General features: G+C 35.2%; 1 long non-coding RNA gene across 1 annotated transcript in view; it reads left to right on the forward strand.

The window, feature by feature from the left end:
• Window positions 1–958: 958 nt before the first annotated feature.
• The window catches only part of LOC139810272 (uncharacterized), a 51,742-nt gene continuing 37,135 nt past the window's right edge, over window positions 959–15,565 (forward strand). The window contains exon 1 of the long non-coding RNA XR_011731274.1: window positions 959–1,453. This is a non-coding gene — a long non-coding RNA (uncharacterized lncRNA). The remainder of the gene's footprint in view (window positions 1,454–15,565) is intronic.

Genomic DNA, 15,565 nt, shown 5'->3' on the forward strand with positions numbered 1-15,565 from the left:
TATTATTAAGTATTAAGTACAAAGTTATTTCAATTTCAAAGAGATATATTATTTTTAATATTGAAAACAGTGCACTCAGTCAAACTTATTATTAAGTATTATTATTAAGTATTAAGTATAAAGTTATTTCAATTTCAAAGAGATATATTATTTTTAGTATTGAAAACAGTGCACTTAATCAAGCTAAGAGTTTCTAGTTTATTTTACTTAAAAAATGTATTCATAATTTGTACAACAGTTAATAGTTTTAAACAATACAATCAGTAAACTGTGTGCTTTATTTTCTCACATATGCAAAAGATTTCATCTGTGAGAAAATAATATATTATACTAAACTGTAATTTGTTTTCTTAAATAACTGCATTCACCATTCATAATTGAATATTAATTTTTTGCATATCCTTTAAATATCTGAAACATTGTTTAAAATTGTTACTCAACATGAAGTTAAAAGGTTTATAAAAAGTTAGTAGTAGTTTTAATAACAATCAAATGTTAATAGTAATATTACAATTTATATCTTGATCTGTAGACATATGAATAATGTGTTATCAAGTATTTCTTCCATTGAATGTTATTGAAACTCAATTGTGTATTTAATATTAATGAATAAAATGTATTTAAAAAGTCTGCGTTTTTATTCTCTAATTATTGTCATTATCAAATTATTAATCTTTAGAGGGCCGACATTTTTTCATTAGAATTTCGAATTTTTTTGCGTAAAATGTATACATATATATAACTTATATATTCCACGATATTATACATAATACATGATATACTGTTTAATTTCAAAGAAATATATTATTTTTAGTATTGAAAAAGTGCACCTAATTAAACTTATAGTTTCTAGTTTATTTTACATATTTCAAAAATGACTTCATAATTTGTACAACAGTTGACAGTTTTAAACAATACAATCAATAAATATTATACAGATATTATACATAATACAGTATTATACATAACACTGAAGTTCAATAAGAGATTTAAAATACTGTTTGTTCGAGATTCCCGTAGCGTTGCGCCGTCCGATCAGATGGCAGCATCGATCGGGTAACGCGACGCTCGATCATCGCGGCAGCTTGCGCCCGCACGGGCACGCTCATCGCCACCGTCTTCCTCGCGATCGAGGCAATTGTGCAAATGGCCGCGCGGTGACTAGACGCATAACGTGTGCTCGATACGTTTCGATTAGTGACTTTGGTTAATCGTGTACATCGCAGTGCTCACGCTGCTTAGACTTCTCATTTAAACTGTAAAATAGACTGCTCATCAACTCTGGTGCCTCAACAAGACGACTCAAGCTCACACGTGCGCGAGTGCCGACCGCCACGTGTCTCACCGGCTCACGGGCGACTCACCACACTAGAAGGGCAATTCATATAATTGTCGCTCGACTTCAACGATCAGATAAAGACGTCTCATTTGTACACCGCTCATCGATTCTCAGGTCAGACTGTAACAATCTCGATACATTAAAGACGGCTCAGACGGTGGTCTGAGTTACACAAAAAATAAAGTGCATATTCAGTTAACACCTTTCCACGCGCGTCCTTCTCATCCCGCTTCCATCGCCGGGATTAACAGCGATTTCGCGAACACTGTTAGAAATCTATTGTTTCTCATTCTCAATAGCATCAATTATATCTATATGTTACGGGCAAAGTCAGCATGGTGTGCAGTGTCGGCATTGCCCGGGCAATGTCAGCATTGCACAACGCGACTGGGCAAAGTAGTTTATTAGCGGACATTGCCCGGTTTGATGTGGGCAAAGTTAACACTGCCCATCCAACGATGGCAATGTCAGCAACGATTATCACATTGCGGACTTTGCTCGGTTCCAAGTGGGCAATGTCGACAATGCTAAATCTCCGTGGGCTAAGCTGCGCTAAATAAGGGTAATTCTTCAGTTTAGCTACCTCAGCACAGAAATCGATGCAATTAGGCTTAATCGACGCGTTTTTGCATGAAACGAACGAATCTGACAGAAAAAAGTGTCGCTCTGCCCCGCGACGCGAGATATTAATCGTCAAAGTTGAACCAACGACATGTAGCAACATTGAACGTGCCCTGCGGCCATATGCGCATGCTCAGTGGTCGCACGCGCATGTAAAACTGCGCCAATTTTAAATGAATCAATCGTGCAGAATAACCAAGCATCTCGATTCAAGCAGTTAGGTCTCACGCTGGGAGTTTCATTAATTTAATTATGCGTGGGAAACACACACACACACACACACACACGGGGGGGAGGTGCGAGGGGGGCCTTCGGCCCCCCTCCCCCGCACCCACCCCGTCGGTAGGCAGCGTGGACCTCGCTTTACAACATAAAGTACATGCTAAGTTGTAAAACGAAATTATAAAGTACATGCATGGGGGAGGGTGCAGGGAAGAAAAGCCTTTCTGTTCACGTGCGCTCACGCATGTAAGCCCTCTTGCACCCCTCCATGCATGTGCTTTATAATTTCGCTTTACAACTTAGCATGTACTTTATGTTGTAAAGCGAGGTCCACGCTGCCTACCGACGCACAGTGGTCCAGAATCATCATTTTTTGTTCAAAATTGTCTACAGACCACAATTCTCAATGAAATCAAACGAATTTTTTTTAAAATACTCGTGAATAGATAACAAAAAAACGTAAGAGAAGGGTTTTTCGAATTATTTTGAAATCTGATTATGGCATAATAAAGAATTCGGAAAATATATGAAAAAAACTTAGTTTTCGGAAAATTTTTTTGGTTTACGTTGCTGAAAGTCATTGTAAGAGGTCTTTGAGGTTGCTGATCACAAATTTGATCTCAGATGAACGAAATTCAAGATGGCGGATCCAATGTGGCGCATCAAAAATCGGAAAACGATGAAAATTGAACGAAAATTTGCCTATATGGCTTATCGTACTGCTGTCATTGGAAAATATTCAAAAATATTGACATATTTAATACATGTATACCTTTAACGATTGTACCTTGAACCTACATTCAAGGTACAATCGTTAAAGGTATATACATGTATTAAATATGTCAATATTTTCGAATATTTCCCAATGACAGCAGTACGATAAGCCATATAGGCAAATTTTTGTTCAATTTTCATCGTTTTCCGATTTTTGATGCGCCACATTGGATCCGCCATCTTGAATTTCGTTCATCTGAGATCAAATTTGTGATCAGCAACCTCAAAGACCTCTTACAATGACTTTCAGCAACGTAAACCAAAAAAATTTTCCGAAAACTAAGTTTTTTTCATATATTTTCCGAATTCTTTATTATGCCATAATCAGATTTCAAAATAATTCGAAAAACCCTTCTCTTACGTTTTTTTGTTATCTATTCACGAGTATTTTAAAAAAAAATTCGTTTGATTTCATTGAGAATTGTGGTCTGTAGACAATTTTGAACAAAAAATGATGATTCTGGACCACTGTGCGACGGGGTGAGTGCAAGAGAGGGGGGGGCGAAGGCCCCCCCCTCGCACCCCCCCGTGTGTGTGTGTGTGTGTGTGCTTCCCACGCATAATTAAACTAATGAAACTCCCAGCGTGAGACCTAACTTGAATCGAGATGCTTGGTTATTCTGCACAATGTAACTGTTTAATGATTTTTGTTAAAGCAGGGCACACACAGCTTTATACGCGATCGAAGGTCCATAATTTTTTTAGAAATGTCCATGGTAGCATATGGTAGCTCTAACTTCCGTAAGTTTATTACATTTATTAAAGCACATGGTCTCGATTGTGGATAAAAACTCAGTTGAATCTCACTTGCCAGCATGCAAAAAGAACTTGCATTTAACTGATAATGAGTTGTGACGTCACACGTGTGTATGCCCTGCTTTAACGAAAATCACAACTTAAGCCTAATTGCATCGATTTCTGTGCTGAGGTAGCTAAACTGAAGAATTACCATACATTTAGCGCAGCTTAGCCCACGGAGATTTAGCATTGTCGACATTGCCCACTTTGAACCGAGCAAAGTCCGCAATGTGATAATCGTTGCTGACATTGCCATCGCTGGATGGGCAGTGTTAACTTTGCCCACATCAAACCGGGCAATGTCCGCTAATAAACTACTTTGCCCAGTCGCGTTGTGCAATGCTGACATTGCCCGGGCAATGCCGACACTGCACACCATGCTGACTTTGCCCGTAACATATATACAGATTAAATGCTTCGAAAGCTGTACATGGAGTTGGAGCGTCCGTAATAAGGCTTACGAGTTCTTTAAATTCTGATTTAAATAATACAGGCCTTTTAGCATACTTTCCTAATAGAATATCAATGTGTGTTTTAACCAATGGTTTCTGATAATTTTAAATCCTCCAAAATTTTCAGGTAAATAATATAACTCATTTGGTATTCCACCAAGAACATTTCTACTACTCTGTTTGCGCATTCTGTGCTCATTCCATTTTTTCTTCGTGATTTTTATATCTTCTTCAATCAGGTGACCAAAACAATAACGTAAACAGTCAATGTGTAATGGAATGTTTATCTCAATAACATTTTCATATTCCATTTTTTTAAATAAATTAAGATAGAAGTCACCCATGTGTTGTCGAAATTGACGCCAATAAGATTCAATTCGCTGGTTGTGCGTACTTTTTCCTTTTAAAAAACTCTTCTCACCTGCATGTTCATCTGTGTGATGATACCGTAAAGCAATGTGAATACTTTCCATATGTGAAACTTCTGTTCCGTTGTCTGTTCGAATGATAGTTGGTAGAAATCCATGTTTTTTTATTAGTTGTAAATAATAATAAGCGATAATTTCAGGGCAATTATTTGACTTTGAAACATTCAGTGATAATACTTTTCTGGAAAAGCCATCTATAAATCCATAGATAGCAAAACCAAACCTTTTAAGTTTATCGTACCCATCTGCATGGTAAAGATAATTTGGACCTGGAACCGAATATATTCTTCTTTTCAATTTGTACCGGCTCCGAGCTTCAACTCCTTCCGGATCAATTATTTTTAACAATTTCATAACAGTTTTTTGTTTAACTTTCAGTTTATAAACTTTCTTCAACCTTTGACACATTGACTTATATCCCAAATTACACCCACTTCCTTCTAATTCTAATATAATAGCAAGAACTATTTCCTCGATTGGACTCTCATTTATATTTTTTCGTTTAAACCTATTTTGAGCTAAGATTCTTGATAAAGTACGCATCGAAATTTTAACATTATGCTTTTTATTTAATTTCTGAAGAATTGCTTCATAACAATAGTTCTTATAAAAATACTTTTTAATTTTTTCAAAATGGAAAAGATTTATTTGAATCACCTGTAAAAATATCAAAGAAAATAGACAATTAGCTTCCTCGTACAAATATACAACTAAATAGAATACATATGATAAAATTTAAATACCTTCTCTTTAACACAATTTGATTTTTTGTCTGAATATAACGTTTCAAGAATATCGTGAAAACGTTTACGTTTTTTTCCATTGAGCTGTGAAACAGGTACATCTAGAAAAATATTGATTATTTTTTGAAAACTGTAGCCAAGTTATATAGCTATATATTATTCAAAATAACATTTCTTTACAATAATTATGAGTATAGTATAAAGTATATGATGTAAGATAATGTTATACAAACCTTTTGGAACGTTGAAATCATAAATGTTCACATTTGCATTTACGTAGATGGATTGAGCATCCGTGTCTACTAGATATGTCTCCCCATCAATTTGATATGTCAAAGTCCCACCGTCAGGAAAATAATCTTTTAAGACACTTTTCTTCAAAGTATTATTTGTCACATTCATATTCATACATTTCTCACCGTATCTAATTTTAATTTTCCTTGATTGTACAGAATCCATCTATAGAAATAATAATAATAAGCACGTTATAATTAAGTTGATATTTAAATTACAGTAATTTTCAATATACATTTCATTATTTTAAAATAGCAATAAGTCAGAATAATTTTATGTACAACTATTTCTAATACATTAAAATACAAAAAAGAAAGGATTATTCTAAGTAAAACAGAAAGTCATGATAATGTCAAAGTGACGTCAAAATTATGAGAATATGACTACAAAATTCACCTTTTATCATAATTTAATCATTTTTTGGACATCATTTGAGGTCACTTTGACATTTTATGACTTTCTATTCTACCTGGGATATATTGTGTACAATTTCGTTTTAACCTAAAAAGTTAACCTTAACTTTAAAAAACTTTGTATTTAATTCAATTAATTACCCTAAAATTTTTAAATTCAAGATCTTTGTTGAATTAACAAATTTATCCATCAAAAAATGTAAAGATCTACTCAAAATGTAATTTAACAATATTTACCTTAATCTCGAAAAGGAACGGCACCCAGGGTTCCGTTCCTCCTGGAATACACAGTGCCGTTCCTTAGGACAAAAAGTTCCTATAACACGAGGTGCCAACGTTATGGCGTATAGGCGCTTCCGTAGCTATGTCTACGACTTTGTGGTAACAGAGAGAAGCCACTCTGGTGGTAATGTCCACGATATTGTGATGCTCTTCCGTGCTATGTCTACGACTTTATATGGTAACAGAGAGAAGCCTCTCTGGTGGTAATATCCACGATTTTATGATTCTCTTCAGTGCTATATCCACAGGAACGAGATTAAGGGGATGCTGGAGCCGTCTGTTTTACCGGCATTTTTTGTCGGCACGTAGCGTCGTATTAATTTGACAGAATTAAAAATCCTTCTCCCGAATTGCAGTACATACATTAATGATTCAGGGGAACTCTGATTTTATATAGAAAACGAGAAAAAATTACGGAAGTACAGATTTCCTTATCCTACTTTTATCCCAATATGGCGTCTCGAGTTGCGGCGAGCTGTCAGTTCGTCACAAAGATGTAATTTCATATAAGAGATATACCATTGGTACGAACGCGAAAACAAGTTCCCCCGAATTGCACAACAAGAAAAACATCGATAAACTCTCCAAATCAAGATTTGGAAGCGTAATATAAAAGTATAATGTCGATGTGCATCGTGCGTATGTGTGCGTGCAATGTAGCGTGCTATCCTTGTCTATATCTTTGTCTATACAAGGACAGATATAGTCGATAACATAGAAAATGGTAATTTTGTCGGTTATACAGACGGCTCCAGCATCCCCTTAAATAAAATAGATACGGCCGGTTTCACCGTCTTCCGATTCACGAGGCGAATAGACACGATTAGGAATAAGAATAGGAATAGGAATAAGAATAAGAATTGTAAAAAATATTTTACATATATATTACATATATATTATTTTTTATTTTTTAATTATAAAAAATGACATTAATGTCCCTACCCCTACCCCTACCTCTGCCTCTACCTCTGGCCCCACCCCTACCTCTTCCCCTGGTTGTTTCTCTTCCTCTTCCTCTTCCTCTTCCTCTTCCTCTTCCATGGCACGTGTAGCCGCAAGGGCCGCATGTATAATATTTGGTAAATCTCGTGCCTGAAACAGAAAATTTAAAAAACATGTTAATACATTTTAAATAAAGAAGTAATAATAACTAATTAATTATAAAAATTAAAATAATGAATATTAGACTCCCAAAATATAAAATAAAGATCAGGAATGGCTATAGGAGTCAGACGCAGTTGTCAGTGCGTAAAAAAAGCTTAAGCGATTTCATCAATCGAAATAGATATATTCAAACGTTTCGGCTCGGGATTGAGCCATCTTCAGTGAAATATATAAAAAAGTTAATAATTACTCCCATTCTCCTTGTTGGATCGGTGAGTTTCGAGATCGAAAGATCCCAAAAGACAACATTGATTTTCGAATTACTGTCTGTAACAGATTTAGAACGAACAATGATATTCAATATTTCTGTCAGTATCTTAATTCAAGTCAATTAACGAGATGTGGTTAAACTCACCCGATAGCCAAAAAGAACAAGAGTATTACAAAGCCATACAGAGTACATAACGAGTCTTCCGAAAAGATACAACATTATATGCAGAGACGAAATCAAACGAACATGTCAAGAAGGCGGACGGAAAAATTCTAACGTCAATTTCGTCATGTCACGTTCACAATAACCAACCGTGACAAATAAAATATGAAAACATAAAGGGTCGCCACTATGAACATTCCAAAAACTAAAAGCAGTGGTACCTCCCAACACAGTACATACAACAACAATGAAGAAATTCTGTATTAGTTTGTAAATTCAGACTGTTCTTCTGTAACTTAATATGCGCCATTTCCGAAACTTGTCTTTTAGATAAAAATCTCTCTTTGTCTAGTATCTCAACGTTCTCCCAATCGAATTCATGGTCAAAATTAATCCTCTATGTTCCGTAATAACGGATTGAGTTGTAGTATTTCTCCGAATGTGTTCAGAGATCCTGGTTTTTAATTGTCTCATTGTTTGACCCACGTATGAGGCATCACAATTCTTACATAAGATCTTATATACTACATTTTTACTGGATTGGATTGGGAGAGTGTCCTTCTGTACTCGAATAAAGTTACGCATTTTATTTAAGCTGAAAAACGAAAGATTGACATTCAAGTCTTTAGTGACGTTTTTAAATTTACCCGCGATGTTAGAGACGTAAGGAATAGTAAACCAAATGCGTTGTTCTTCACTATCAGTAATCGGTGAAGATTTATTTTGCCTGCGTGTGCTTTTAAGGTGATGCTGGAGCCGTCTGTATAATCGACAAAATTACCATTTTCTATGTTATCAACTATATCTGTCCTTGTATAGACAAAGATATAGACAAGGATAGCACGCTACATTGCACGCACACATACGCACGATGCACATCGACATTATACTTTTATATTACGCTTCCAAATCTTGATTTGGAGGGTTTATCGATGTTTTTCTTGTTGTGCAATTCGGGAGAACTTGTTTTCGCGTTCGTACGAATGGTATATCTCTTATATCAAATACATCTTGTGACGAGCTGACAGCTCGCCGCAACTCGAGACGCCATATTGGGATAAAAGTAAGATAAAGAAATCTGTACTTCCGTAATTTTTTCTCGTTTTCTATATAAAATTGGAGTTCCCCCGAATCATTAATGTATGCACTGCAATTCTGGAGAAGGATTTTTAATTCTGTCAAATTAATACGACTCTACGTGCCGACAAAAAATGCCGGTAAAACAGACGGCTCCAGCATCCCCTTAAGGAGAGACTTAATTCTAATATTAATTGTATTGAAAATAAAAGACAGCGGATAGTCATTCTCTAAAAGTGTGTCAATAATAAATTTCATATTTTTAAAATGTTTGGGTGTGATAAAAGAAACGCTCTATTTACCATGCTCATTATTGTGCCTATTTTTGGGGAAACAGAGTGCTGCGACATAAAATTAAGATACCGGCCTGAGAAAGTAGGTTTGTGAAACCAGTCAAATTCTAAAACGTTATTATTAATGATAGTTAAATCTAAAAAATTGTGCTCATCACCCCCGATTTCAATCGTGAATTGTAATCTAGGGTGGTAAGAATTAAAAACATTAAGTATTGTGTCAATTGATTTCTTTGGTGCCGCCATTGCCACATCGCCTACATACCTACAATAAAAAGGTAAATTAAAGCCTAATGTCTGCAACACCCTGTTCTCCAAGTCCTGCATCACCATGTCGGCGGCGACGGGAGACAGCGGAGAGCCCATTGGAGCGCCGAATTTTTGTTTATAAATAATATTGTTAAACAAAAAATATGTTGAGTTTAGAATTAATTCTAAGGCTTTCAGAAATTTCTCTTTCGGGATTTGGCAATTATTAGCAATAAACGGCCATCTCATAGAAATGCTTTGCATCACTAGATCTATCGGTATGTTGGTAAAGAGAGATATAACATCTAACAAAATCAGTGCATTCCTCATTAATCAATGTTCTATTTAATTTGTTCACTAACTCAAAGCTATTCTCTATATAGCTGTTCGGTTTTGAAATGCTGTTAGAAATAATGCTGTGTAAAAAAACAGCCAGTGGATATGTTGGACTATCGATAGAAGAGATAATTATTCTCAGAGGATTGCCAGTTTTGTGGATTTTCGGCAATCCATAGGCTCTCGGCAAATTCCCGTCACTGCAGTATAGCTGCGGAACGTGACATGACGAAATTGACGTTAGAATTTTTCCGTCCGCCTTCTTGACATGTTCGTTTGATTTCGTCTCTGTATATAATGTTGTATCTTTTCGGAAGACTCGTTATATACTCTGTATGGCTTTGTAATACTCTTGTTCTTTTTGGCTATTGGGTGAGTTTAACCATATCTCGTTAATTGACTTGAATTAAGATACTGACAGGAATATTGAATATCATTGTTCGTTCTGGATCTGTTACAGAAAGTAATTCGAAAGTCAATGTTGTCTTTTGGGATCTTTCAATCTCGAAACTCACCGATCCAACAAGGAGAATGGGAGTAATTATTAACTTTTTTATATATTTCACTGAAAATGGCTCAATCCCGAGCCGAAACGTTTGAATATATATTCGATTGATGAAATCGCTTAAGCTTTTTTTACGCACTGACAACTGCGTTTGACTCCTATAGCCATTCCTGATCTTTAAATTATAAAAATAATTATAACAATAATCTATTGTTAAATCGGGTTATTTCTATTTCCGGATACTCGGATATCTAACTTCATGGATATTATAAAAAAAATCGGTTATCCGGATAATCAGATATTTGGGAATTACCTGGGTATTTTCCAAAATTCTGAGAAAATTCTGATTTTGAACACACTCGAATCAAGAGACACGGTAGTGTCTCGCGCCAAGTACGCGCGAAGCGAGACGCACCGTGACACATTTACGCGAACGCACGAGTTGCGAGTACCCGAGATTTTGAGATCTCAATAACGAGTGAACGGATCAACTTCTAAGTAGGCTTGATCGATAGCTTGGGGTTTGATTTATAAATAAGAGTCTTTATTTTTCCGTTACGTGCCCTACGAGCGAAGATATTGCGATGCAAGTCCAAATGTGGAACATTTTTATTTAAGAAACGTCCACGTCGGACAAAAATGACGGCTGGTGTGTCACTTTCCCATTTTTGACACGAGAGTGCACTCGTGCACTGTCGCAGTGCGTGAGTTTTTTATAACCTAGAAAAGGATAAATGTGTGATAGTCGTGACCGTTGCCGCGTCGTGACAGTTGCTACGTTTACGCGAGCGTTACTTCTGTAGTAATTTACGATAATTCACTCGTTTACGCGGAGTAAATTATTGTAAGTTACTACAAAATCCCGTTTACGCAAAGGAAAATTCCGTTTACGCGAAGGAATTATTGTAAGTTTACTACAGAAATAACGCTCGCGTATACGTAGTAAGTGAAATATATAAAGTATTAACACAGAGAGCTGATGTCGAGGAGATCTTTAAAAAGAAGGAAGGTGTATCCAAAATTGCACACGTACGTATATGCTGTCTTGTAAAAGTTATCGAACTATATGTTTACGCGAGTGAGTACATCTGTAGTAACTTACAGTAATTCGTATACGTTAATTTAGGTGTGCTTTATTCGTGGTATAAATTTCAGTACCTCTTCCGGGATAAAAAATCAAGATACTGAGCCTCAAAGTTTCAACTTTTACTAATGAAAAGGTTTTCCAGGCCAAACGGTAAGAGATACGAGGTTGGCCAAGAGGACCAAAGTTGCTTCTCTCGTCGAGTTCTATAAGGAAAAAAATGCCAAAACTAAAAAAAATTAAATTTAAAATTTTTTTTTTAAACTTTGAGGCTCAGTATCTTCATTTTTTATCCCGGAAGAGGTACCGAAATTTATACCACGCATAAAGCACACCTAAATTAACGTATATTCACAGTTTCAAGAAAATCCTAAGAAAATCAATTTTCTCTAGTATAAGGACGAGAGAACGTCCTTAAGATACGTCGTCGTCTCTCAATCAGAGAAACGTAACTTTCACTACTTTCAACGGTGGCTCTTGATTTCCGATCATAGTTACTATAAAATCTCCCGCGGAGGAATTATCGTATCGTAAGTTACTACAGAAATAACGTCCGCGTAAATAGGTTAGGTTATAAAAATAACACAATGTTATATATGTGGTTTGCCGTGAATATATATATATATATATATATATATATATATATATATATGGGCAGATCCATTACTTTTCGACCAAAAGTTGCGGGGGTGGGTCACCGATTTTGATGCCGATTTTTTCCTCGAAAGTACACTAGAAAAGGAGATGATCCTGAAAATTTGAGCCCGATTCGATCAAATCCGGCCGCTGGAGATTTTTTTGAATTTTGAAAAAAGTCGATTTTTCAGTCATTTTCAAAAATTTATATCTCAGCTTCTATATAACTTAGAGACTCGTTTGAGGCCGCATTCTTTTCTGTAAACCCTCTACTTTTAAGGAAAAAATTGGTCATTGGTTTACACTCAAGTCCGGCTTCACGGCGAGCTGCTAACTAAACCACTGTTTTAGAGAAATTTTGCCTATTTTTGAAATGCTGTCATATCTACAGTTTTCGAAGTAGAGGGTTGATCAGCAGCTGATATTTTTTGTTCAGGTATACTCTGAAGAAATCTACCCACTTTTTACTTGATTGCTTCTATTTCGTTAAGTTATGGCCATCTAAAGCCGATCGATTTTCGAAAAATCGCCATTTTCAGATAGCCAGAACTTTTTTCTTTCAACTCGAAATCCTTTGAAATTTTCAGGGAATATACTTCATTATATCCTTAAACAACCCTGAAAATTTCATTTTTGGAATAGAAGTGGTTTCCGAGTTATGAAATTTTTAAAATGTCAACTTTTCGATTTAATATGACATTTTTTGTGGTTTTATCATCAATTTTGTAAATTTAATGTAAATAAAATTGATATTTTTCGTAAAATATATTCGAAAATAAAGAGCAAAACGGATTGTTTGAGAAAATTGAGGGAAAAAATTAATATTTTTTATTTTAATTTATTTGTTTAAAATTTTTTAAAAAGTAAATATTTGTTTATTTCTTTTAATAATATGTTGAATACAAATTTCCAAAGTATTTGAGAACCATCATGTCATGTTTAGCAAATTATACTTTGCTCATAATTTACCGCCAGTCTATTGAAAAAAAAATTAATTTAATTAAATTAGATTAGATTTTTCAATAGACTGGCGGTAAATTATGAGCAAAGTATAATTTGCTAAACATGACATGATGGTTCTCAAATACTTTGGAAATTTGTATTCAACATATTATTAAAAGAAATAAACAAATATTTACTTTTTAAAAATTTTAAACAAATAAATTAAAATAAAAAATATTAATTTTTTCCCTCAATTTTCTCAAACAATCCGTTTTGCTCTTTATTTTCGAATATATTTTACGAAAAATATCAATTTTATTTACATTAAATTTACAAAATTGATGATAAAACCACAAAAAATGTCATATTAAATCGAAAAGTTGACATTTTAAAAATTTCATAACTCGGAAACCACTTCTATTCCAAAAATGAAATTTTCAGGGTTGTTTAAGGATATAATGAAGTATATTCCCTGAAAATTTCAAAGGATTTCGAGTTGAAAGAAAAAAGTTCTGGCTATCTGAAAATGGCGATTTTTCGAAAATCGATCGGCTTTAGATGGCCATAACTTAACGAAATAGAAGCAATCAAGTAAAAAGTGGGTAGATTTCTTCAGAGTATACCTGAACAAAAAATATATCAGCTGCTGATCAACCCTCTACTTCGAAAACTGTAGATATGACAGCATTTCAAAAATAGGCAAAATTTCTCTAAAACAGTGGTTTAGTTAGCAGCTCGCCGTGAAGCCGGACTTGAGTGTAAACCAATGACCAATTTTTTCCTTAAAAGTAGAGGGTTTACAGAAAAGAATGCGGCCTCAAACGAGTCTCTAAGTTATATAGAAGCTGAGATATAAATTTTTGAAAATGACTGAAAAATCGACTTTTTTCAAAATTCAAAAAAATCTCCAGCGGCCGGATTTGATCGAATCGGGCTCAAATTTTCAGGATCATCTCCTTTTCTAGTGTACTTTCGAGGAAAAAATCGGCATCAAAATCGGTGACCCACCCCCGCAACTTTTGGTCGAAAAGTAATGGATCTGCCCATATATATATATATATATTCACGGCAAACCACATATATAACATTGTGTTATTTTTATAACCTAACCTATTTACGCGGACGTTATTTCTGTAGTAACTTACGATACGATAATTCCTCCGCGGGAGATTTTATAGTAACTATGATCGGAAATCAAGAGCCACCGTTGAAAGTAGTGAAAGTTACGTTTCTCTGATTGAGAGACGACGACGTATCTTAAGGACGTTCTCTCGTCCTTATACTAGAGAAAATTGATTTTCTTAGGATTTTCTTGAAACTGTGAATATACGTTAATTTAGGTGTGCTTTATGCGTGGTATAAATTTCGGTACCTCTTCCGGGATAAAAAATGAAGATACTGAGCCTCAAAGTTTAAAAAAAAAATTTTAAATTTAATTTTTTTTAGTTTTGGCATTTTTTTTCCTTATAGAACTCGACGAGAGAAGCAACTTTGGTCCTCTTGGCCAACCTCGTATCTCTTACCGTTTGGCCTGGAAAACCTTTTCATTAGTAAAAGTTGAAACTTTGAGGCTCAGTATCTTGATTTTTTATCCCGGAAGAGGTACTGAAATTTATACCACGAATAAAGCACACCTAAATTAACGTATACGAATTACTGTAAGTTACTACAGATGTACTCACTCGCGTAAACATATAGTTCGATAACTTTTACAAGACAGCATATACGTACGTGTGCAATTTTGGATACACCTTCCTTCTTTTTAAAGATCTCCTCGACATCAGCTCTCTGTGTTAATACTTTATATATTTCACTTACTACGTATACGCGAGCGTTATTTCTGTAGTAAACTTACAATAATTCCTTCGCGTAAACGGAATTTTCCTTTGCGTAAACGGGATTTTGTAGTAACTTACAATAATTTACTCCGCGTAAACGAGTGAATTATCGTAAATTACTACAGAAGTAACGCTCGCGTAAACGTAGCAACTGTCACGACGCGGCAACGGTCACGACTATCACACATTTATCCTTTTCTAGGTTATAAAAAACTCACGCACTGCGACAGTGCACGAGTGCACTCTCGTGTCAAAAATGGGAAAGTGACACACCAGCCGTCATTTTTGTCCGACGTGGACGTTTCTTAAATAAAAATGTTCCACATTTGGACTTGCATCGCAATATCTTCGCTCGTAGGGCACGTAACGGAAAAAATAAAGACTCTTATTTATAAATCAAACCCCAAGCTATCGATCAAGCCTACTTAGAAGTTGATCCGTTCACTCGTTATTGAGATCTCAAAATCTCGGGTACTCGCAACTCGTGCGTTCGCGTAAATGTGTCACGGTGCGTCTCGCTTCGCGCGTACTTGGCGCGAGACACTACCGTGTCTCTTGATTCGAGTGTGTTCAAAATCAGAATTTTCTCAGAATTTTGGAAAATACCCAGGTAATTCCCAAATATCTGATTATCCGGATAACCGATTTTTTTTATAATATCCATGAAGTTAGATATCCGAGTATCCGGAAATAGAAATAACC

The sequence above is a fragment of the Temnothorax longispinosus genome, chromosome 3, assembly GCF_030848805.1.
Source record: "Temnothorax longispinosus isolate EJ_2023e chromosome 3, Tlon_JGU_v1, whole genome shotgun sequence".
In the NCBI taxonomy this organism is placed as follows: Eukaryota; Metazoa; Arthropoda; class Insecta; order Hymenoptera; family Formicidae; genus Temnothorax; species Temnothorax longispinosus.